Here is a 9,510-nt window from a genome sequence, read left to right as displayed (position 1 = left end):
TTATGGTTTTAGGAATTTATATTCTCTTCTTTGATTAGCCCATTATTCTCATTTTTCGAACACTTTGCTTCCCTTGACTGTCTTCCTGTTGCCTCCTTGTATGTTGCAATCCTAAACTTAAACTTTCCTAACAAAATGAGTACCTTTTCTTCAAGAAAATGTGCAAGATGCCAGCTAACTAAATTAAGTTATAGTGTCTGGGACGCATAGTATGGTTAAGTTCTAGGGTTTTGATACAGACTAAGCAGATATTTGTAGTAGTAGTAGTAATATTAATAACAATAATGATAATAATAAAACTCAAACAAAATGCAATTGTTACCTTTCTAGCTTTACAATACCTCTCAGTTAGGACCAAAGGCAAGCAAGAGACCAGCAATGTATTGAAGTCAATGTTTCATTTTCTCCTTTCTTTGTTATGGCATTCCACCTTTCGGCGTACTTAATCTCTTTTTCTTTTATACTCTTGTTAACAGATGTTGGGTGTAAAACAGACAGGGGGTGATTCCCACAATGTGAACATTACCTGCTCACTCTTAATTTGCTCAAGTAATGCATAGCTCAACTGTCTGCCACAGGACTCTCTGCCACAGGATATTGTAGATGCCCAAGTTCAAGTGTGGAGACCGGATCTGTTAATGCCTGATAAATGCACTGGGCGTTACCCAATATACAGGAACTGCGCATGGTTCACTGTGGCCCTCAGCCACATGACACCAGATGTTGGGACATTAGTTGGGTAAAGTATCCTATTGGTGCATCCTTATCTGCCACCCTTCCACGGACACCTGCTTTTGGCCACTGTTAGAGAGAAGATGCCGAGCCAGACAGACCTTTTGCTATGGCCTATTTCAGCTGGTCTCATACATCATACTAGGTAAGCTAAATAGCAAGAGGCGGTCTTTCATCCTTTTAGTTTCAACAGGCAGCTTTCTCTGGGTTTGGACTCCAGACAAAACATGGTGGGAAAGGTGTCTAGAGTCCGTTGCAGTGGGGCTGAAAGGAAGGAAACACTCTTGGTTTTGACTCCTGTTCATTGTTGAGAAAACCTTGCTCTAGTAGGAGAAAGGGATGACTCAAAGCCTCATGTGATGGCACCACTGGAAGCTGTCACCATCAACAAGCTGTCAGAGAGCACCTCTGATGCTGCTTGTCAGGGGCCTGGGGCCAGCACAGGAACCTTCAAATCCTACCTAGACCTCAGGCAACATATGTGAAACAGTGCCCAAACAACAGGCAGCTTTCCTGCTCACTGGCAGCCTTCACTGAAGTCACAAAGCACCGACTGATCCCGGGGATGCAGACATTGAAGTGCTCACGCAGACACCTGCTGTACCGCCCAGGCTTAACTTTTCAGAGAACAGTCCTTAAATAGAAAACATCTGGTATCATCTGTGCTGAAGGCCAGCTGAGATCCAGTCAGATAAAATAAACATCTGCTTGAAACAGGTTTCTGAAAACATGCATGCAAGAAAGGTCATTTTTATGCCTGCCTGACTGATCAGAATACAAAAAAGGGGATGAAATGTTCTATCCACAGCCTTAGTATAGAGTGATCAGTTTTTCATTTTTATTCAAGGCTGATGTATTGTGTTTCTCTGCCTCCCTTTCAGTGGCACAACATCCTCTGTTTTTCTTTTTTACACTTCTTCGAATTTGAGTGGTATCTCTCATTCAAAGGGCCCTGTTCTGCCTTGGCTGTCATTTATCCTCGCAGATTTGTGTTTTTAGGGGCTGTGCAGAGGCAATGAGCTCACTTTACATTTCCAATATCAGTGAGGAGGAGGATTCAGGGGCTGTGGTGCATGTCATGGTACGGGAGGATGCTCCATGCTCAGATCCCTTATCAGTGTGATGTGGGGAGCGCGACACACTGGTGAAATCCAGGGCCTTCAGAAATGCTGTAAATAGTGCATTGATTAAGCAAGTTAAAGATGATGTCTTGTTAAACCATTGGGTTCATGTCCTTGAAATGCAGGACACCTTTTCCTGTTGTGTTTCAATGCAGTTTTACAAGTCCACAGCAAAACCTACAAGTCCCTAACACTTTGCTTTTCTTAATTACAGCGTTTTTCTTGTAGTTAAAGCACTTGAAACACTTCTGCATCACCCTAGTACTGACCTCTCTAAGATATTATAGTGGCACTGTGTCTGATCTGGTCACACACCAGAATTTCTGCTCAAAAATCACTCCTTGTCTGGACGGTTTGTGTTATTCCTCTCTGGACTCTATTTTAGTGAGATTCTGTTTGGGGAGGTGGTGGCCTGAGCTGGTGTTCAGAGATGTCTAAAGCCAGACTGCTTATTTTGCAGATGCTATGCAAAGCCAAGGTGGCTTTTTTCCTCTCTGCTGTGTTGTAAACTTAACATCTGACTTGTCAATAAATTATTTGCAGGCTGTAAGGCCCCAAGGAACAACTATGGTCATCTACTCATGACCTGCTTTGCATAGGAGGCCATTTAATTTCTCCAGGAAGAGGGTTAAAGGATGTAAGCCCTCTAGAAAATCAGGGCATCTCATTTTAAAGACTGACTGGAAGTCTACCGAGACTTCCAGTAATCCCCCCTACCTTTTAATTATCTTCACTGCTGTGAAGCAGTATCTTATTGCAAGGCCTCATTTATCTATTTTAGGCTCCCATCTGTGAATTTTAAGCCTAGGTAAACCCCTCTCCTTTGCCTTTTCTCTGTTCTTCCTGGAAGCAGCTCTTCAGGCACATAATTATCAGACCATCTCTTTCATAATTTTTCTTGCTGCAGTGCAGTGCAGTGCTATCCTTACATGGTATGGAGACCATTTAGTGAGGTGATTCAGGTCAGTCCAGAAGACCAACCTGTTCTTGTTATTTGCCATCGCACCAGTCTTTCTGATGCCTGCATATTTACTTGTTGAGAATTTTGTCCTGTCATTCTGGTCACCTGGATCACTGATAATGTCAACTAACGTTGGACCAACGACATTTTCTTGGGAATACCTCTTTTCTCATAGGCCTGCTTCTTGATAGCTTTTCATTAATGTCACAGTTCCGAGAATGATCAGTGGGACACTTTGAAATCCATAGAAATTCCAGACAATGCAAGCTTTTTGGTCAAAATGTTGTGTGATAGTAAGAAAATTATTTGCATCAACACAGACTAGTTAAAATATATTTTTTAAAAAAATAAAAGAACAAGCATTTACAGAACGTGAAACCATATGACTGCTATTCGTTGTATTCATTTTAGACTCTTCACTCTTTTTTGATAAAATCTTGAAAAATCTCTGGCAAACTAATATCAGGTTGGAAAACTGTTTCTCTGTTTTGAAGCAAAGAAATTACACTTGAATATATCCCACTTAATATTTATTTAATAATCAGCCTTACTGATACGAAGAGACCTTCCGCTCTGGGTAAGTAATTTGGTCCAGCTGATTTGAAAATACTTTGTGTAATTGGAATCTCCATTGCTAGAGACAGGCCGTTGTTAAAAGACGGATGGTTAAGACTTCTGCAGCTATAGCATAGATTTGCTCTCTTCATTTCCTCATTTTTCAGAAGTACATATCTAACTGAACTTGATCCCTGAAAAGCATCAGAAACCAGGAGGCAACTTTACCTTAGTGGTAATAGGAAAACTAATGAGAAGAAACTATTTCTGAAAAACATCTTTTAATGAAAACTCAAGCACACCCTTAACACTAGCTAGGCTTCCCAAGGAGACACAGCTCTGGAGGAGGTCAGCACAAGGACACTCCAGACACATCCAGCATGCTCTTCTCCCCAGGTTCCCTGAATAAGCTCACAAAAAAGTTGTATAAAACGTAACTCAGAAAATGTCACCGTCAACTTGTCTTAAATGTCCCTGACATATCAGGAGATCCAGAATCACAGCAATTTGCTATCCTTTCACTGTCACAAATTACTTCCTGGGGAAGTGTGAATCTGTGTGAATAAGTGATTTGGGGGAGGAATGTGGTCTTTGCCTAAACTAGAAAGAAAAAAAAAAAAAAAGACAAATCCAGACAGTTTAGCTTTGCATTTCAGAACCGTGTTTTTTTTTTTTTTCTCCTAAGATCTGTCACATGAAAGTTAAAATGTTTTCTTTTACAACCAAGCTGTAATATGACTGTGACAGAGCGCACTTTGCTTTTGAACAGCCACACATTACGCTCATTCTGTGGTGGCTGATGCTCTGGCATCCTCACCATGCAGGGGCTCACCCCAGCAAAAACACTTGCTCTGGTGGCGGCTCTGATTGTTTCTGCTCCTAGGCTAAGCAAAGCTGAACATGTTTGTGCCTGAGGATGGGTTTTGGGAGAAGTGAGATTTCTCTTTTTTTACTGGTTTTTTTTCTTTTTTCCCTCCTGCTTTGTTGCAAGAATTCTTTTTCACCAAGCAGGTTGAGCCTCCACATTTTGCAATTAGATGGGCACCTCACTTGCAAGATTTTTTTAACTAAATATAAAATAGTAGGATTAGACTTTAGTAGCTTTATACACTTTTCATCAGGAAGGAACTTGGAGTCTTCTGGGTTCTGATACAACCAGAGTTCAGCAGACCTGCTCCCTTTTAATTTCAGAGCTTTAATGCTCAGGATAAGGAGTCTGCCACAGCTAGTTTAGCAGTTAAGTGCATTAGCCAACATAATGAATTATTGATCAGTGGCTGATAGCTTAACACTTGATCAATATGCTAAAGTATTAAAAAAAAAAGTCCTAGGTTGAAAAGGTCTTCCTCTCTTAGTAGGGAGAGTGCTTAGAGCTATTTAGCTTCTCTGTCCTTCACAATACGGAGGGCAGACAAATTCTTTAAGGATTTTATGTGCTTTGCAATTGTTAATTCCTTAAGCACATTTTGGACTCATGCCTCTACCTACCTTATACATTTCTATAAGTATCACATACATCAGCTCTTGAATATGAATTTGGCACTTTTTGTAGATGGAGGTTACCTAATTTACAGTAAGCTGATAAATGTTTTAAAGGAGATTACCGCCATTACCTTCATGAGTGGTAACTCATGTTGGCAGTAATGTTTTGCAAGTTTCACAGAAAAAATAATTGTCTACCAGATTTGGTATCAAATCATGTTTTTTTTTTCACTATGGGGGAGAGAAAGCCACTTAGGTTCATGTTTCTGATGTGGTGCTAATGGGATAAAACCTTGAAACATTAAGGAATTCCCAAGACAGGAGACATAAATTTTATGAGGGTATTTGTAATTCTTCCTCTTCCTCCGCTTGTGTGTTTATGTGTCCATCACAATGATTTAATCTAGAGGTTCATTTATTCAGGACAATGTTCTAAGAAGCAGTTTAAGCTTACTGACAGATAATAGCAGGGAGCAGTACGGCAAAACCTCTTCAGTCAATTAAAGGAGACTGCAGGGGCAAAATTGTGTCTTCGTAGAGATACTCAACTCTTTTTCTTACATGTTTGTTTACTTTACATACTAAAATTTCTCTCTCCACCCACAGTAGATGAAGTCTGTGCAGGTTTAGGAGACTGAATTCATTTCTCTTCCACCTTGAAGCACCATGGACATGTCAGACCTAATGAATTTAACGTTTGCTTGATTTTTATCTATTTGTTGCTACAGATTTATTGTCTTCCACGTGAGTATAAAGATGTCTCTCTCCATCTCTGTAAATAAGTCTTTTATTAAAGTATTTGGTGATGATCAAGCATAGAAGAAGCTATATAAAGGTAAATTTTATAAGATCATGTAGTTAGGTCAAACGTCTTTTGGCATAACTTGATCAACAGTAACAAAAATTGCACAATAATTGGGGGGAAAAAAAGACTTCTTTGGCACTTGTACAGCTAATAATGCCATGCTCAATATTGCACATTAGGTTTCCTGGCATTAGGTTAATTAGTTCTTTTCTGTGGCCATCATTAAACCATGCCAAACAAGAAAAAGTTCCTCCCTGAGGGTGATTTAAGAGATTCCAGAAGCACTGGGAAATGGCATAAGTTTTACTCTGTCAAGACTGCTTTCATGTTATTTTTGTTTTTAATAGTTTTCTAGACAGTTAATACCTTAATTCCATCAGGCAAAATACTAGGACAGGTTACCTGCCATGGTGACCAGCGCCAGGATCATTTGGTTCATTCTCACCAGAGTGAGAATTACATGCGTAGCTATGACTCTCCCTTGGGACTTCATGCAATGCTGTTAGAAGCAGCTGGGATATGTCACAATTAAATACTATTTATTTCTGTGTCTTGCTATTCATGTGCTTAGTAAGTGTGATCTTACATATCTTGCTGTAACTCTAACAGATCTTTATCAAGAGTAAACAACAATGTAGGTTGCAAAAAATCAACTTCATATGGACTTATTAAATGAAATAGGAATAGGTCGGGATATGGAGCAATGAGGGACATTGTGTCTCCTTGTCCCCCTGCTTAGGCAGAGAGATGGTCTTGTGAATATGTCGTGGACCATTGTTTGGGCAAAACACACAGAGGCCATCCCGCTTTCCGAGAAACATGGGCACGTTCACCAGGTGGAAGCACTGAACTTCATGTTCATAGCCATGTCTGCTAAAGATAATAAGAGGATGATTCAATGTTAAATTTGGCAGGCATAGTGATATCTGTCTCTTATTCCCACTGGAAAGACAAGAAAGAGTTCCCCTGAGGAGTGGCAGGATTGAGCCATAAATGAGGAATGAGGTGTTTCCACAAGATGTATGTGCTACAAGGCAAAAATGTTAGCCAGCGCATTCAAAAGAACAGATGACTGCAGGGGAACCACCTACAAGGAGCTGAAATGGCACTAACCTTTAGAGATTCAAAACTACAAGATGGATTAAGGCTGTACAAGACGCTCTTACTGAAAAAGCAAAAAAAAGGCTTGAGGACACCCTGAGAAAATCTTTAGGTTGATGAAAGGGATTGTTAAAATAATTTCTTTACTAGTGCTGCTAGAAAGCACATCATAATGCAAAAGTTATTCTGGGAATATGCTTTGTGTTCTGGCGGCACTCCTCAGAGTGACACAGCTGCCCTCAAGGACGATTGGGTAAAAAAGAGAAATCACAAAATAGATTGATATCTACTTTTCTGATGGCCCCTTCTACTGAAGACTTGATGAGTCCCATGAGACCTCTGCCCACAGTCCCTCACCGCTGCTCTGGCACCCGGTTTCTGCAGCATCATGGACTTCAGCCGTGCGCGTCATTTACCTTGTATGTGTCCTGTGGTGACCAAAGCATGTGAAAAGGACCAAGCTTTAGCTCTTTCCCATTTGAATTACAGCTTTTCCAGAAGTTGGATATGTCAGGAACAGCTTTACCACCTATACCTACTTATGCTGGAGATCTAAGGTCTCTTCTTGGGTGGAAAAGTCAGCAAGGAAGAGCTAGGTCTAGTCTTGGTAGAGACCTTCATCATCTAAATGAGAGAGGGTAGAGAACAAGGTTCCTCTTCCATTTGAAAAAGCCCAGTTTTGTCCGTAGAAAGTGGCTGGAGGTGGATACACATGGTCAGGAGCATTGTATAATAAAAAAAGTTTTGATAGGCCAATCTGCCACAAAATTAGCCCTGTTAAGGGCTAAGAGTGAAAAGGAGACCAAACTAAAACTTATAGATATGAAAATAACAGTATACATTTTTCTGCCAGGCTTAGGTTTTGCTTGCCGTGCTTTATGGAAGAATGAATTGGTATAATGTTGATGACAGAATTCCTTCCAAAACCAGATGTATGATAAAAATACTGTCTGTTGTAGTAGCAAAGTAAAACACTCCAATGAAACAGAGACTTCTGGTTGAATTTCAAAAATGCTTGTCAAAATCACTTGAGAATGAAAATATTCAGAAGATTAGCAAGTTGAGATGAACCACTGTGTTTATTTTGTTACCCCAGGTTATTCTCTTAAGCCTTCCCATCATTTGTGGTGTGCTTCCTGCAAGCCTGTGAGCCTGGTGTTTGCTAGCAGATGTTTATATAAAGTTGGCTATAATTAAGAAAACTTGAGATGTTTGACTAAACTCTCCGATTTAGATATCGAGTAATTAAGTAATGACTGCTCTGTTTGACATGCTTGTGCTGCATAAAACCACGATAAAAGTGTTTGGGGTGAAATGAAGTGAAAAGTGTGAGTGTTTGTAAGGAAGAAGGAGGCAGCCCGACAGACAGAGGGAGACAATGTGGGCAGTGTGTTCAGCTGGCACATGAATGTTCCCAAAACCTGTTACAAGGCTGGCCTTACAGTTCGTCTGGACTTACCCATCGCAGAGCATGCTTTTGGGAAGACATCCTGGCTGCTGAACGGTAGATGCTGTGTGGATGCCTGTGTGGGGCAGAAATATGAACAAACCGGTGTTTCTCCCCTCTTTGACCAACAAGTCATTAAGAATATCAGAGGTAGCAAAAATGCCAGCTACAGTAAACTTCATCAGGAGTCAGCATTTTTGGATCTCTTTAGGGGCTGCTGGACATTAAAAGGGGAAGAGGAAAACCAGCTCTTGCAACTAATGGCAGATGTCACTAAGCCGATTTACTCAGGAGGAGTGAGCAATGGCAAAGAAGGGGAGGGGACCATGGGAAGAGGAACCTGGCCACACCTCTGCTCCCCGAAATATCACTCTGCACGCAATGCTGTGCCTTGCTTGTGCCCCTCAGCATGGAGTAGCCAGCTCGCTGGCCCAACCCGGGTGTCCAGCCATGCTCATGTCATCGCTCCTTCCTGAGAAAGATCTTGTCTCCACCGCTTTAACAAGTCTGGCTTTCTAAGCTTACAGCTGTTTATACTATGGAAAGCAAAATGTAGTGTACTTTGGTGACTATTGGGAAATGGATGGACACAAGCTGATAAAATGAAGGAGAAAACTGGCCCTTGCAATTTATAGTAGTAATCTCCAACATATTTAAATGGCAGTAAAATGAACATTCTTCTTCGGTGCAAGAATGATTCTTTTAATTTTCTGGATCTACCTCCTGTAAATAATCTGGCTTCATTTTTTTTGGAGGGTACAATGCAGAACAACTTTGTGTTAGGGTCACAGTCAGTGGGGTGCTCCCTCTGCCCTTCAGAACGGAGTTTCTGAACAAAAAGGTTCTTGTTGTCTGTGGGTATATAGCCTTGATGATAAAGTGCAGGAAGGTTTGCAAAGGCTAGCCGTTGATTAAATGTTTTAATTTAAACTGTCATTTATTTATTTAATGCACCAGTAAAAGCTTACTGCTGTTCAGTGTGAATTTTTCTGTTAGTAGTAATGGCAATAGTTTTCACTTGCACTAAAATATAGCCTTCTTAACTCCTTTCTGTTACTTTTTTTTATGACTCTTTATAAAGCTTTTAAATGTAATTGAATAAAGTGTCCTGGTAAAAACATGACTGGCCTGCAAATAGTTTTAACTGCTATAGTGTTGCCAATGGAGAAAATTAAGATTTCTGTTAAGAAATCAATGAAATGTTCCTTTAGCTGTGAGAGAAACCAGTGTACCGCTGTTGCTTTCAGGCCACCCCAGGCAATCCCACTCATAAACAGTGATGATGATACTATTGCTGGTGGCAGAT

At 40.5% G+C, this 9,510-nt stretch overlaps 1 long non-coding RNA gene across 1 annotated transcript; it reads left to right on the top strand.

The window, feature by feature from the left end:
- The first annotated feature begins 413 nt into the window (after positions 1-413).
- LOC128902896 (uncharacterized) lies at positions 414-9,307 on the top strand. The gene is made up of 3 exons (XR_008463904.1): positions 414-877; positions 5,458-5,595; positions 6,607-9,307. It is a non-coding gene; the product is annotated as an uncharacterized LOC128902896 (long non-coding RNA).
- Positions 9,308-9,510: the final 203 nt, after the last annotated feature.

The sequence above is a fragment of the Rissa tridactyla genome, chromosome Z, assembly GCF_028500815.1.
Source record: "Rissa tridactyla isolate bRisTri1 chromosome Z, bRisTri1.patW.cur.20221130, whole genome shotgun sequence".
NCBI classification, from domain to species: domain Eukaryota; kingdom Metazoa; phylum Chordata; class Aves; order Charadriiformes; family Laridae; genus Rissa; species Rissa tridactyla.
This window is presented reverse-complemented; position numbering and strand designations above follow the sequence as displayed.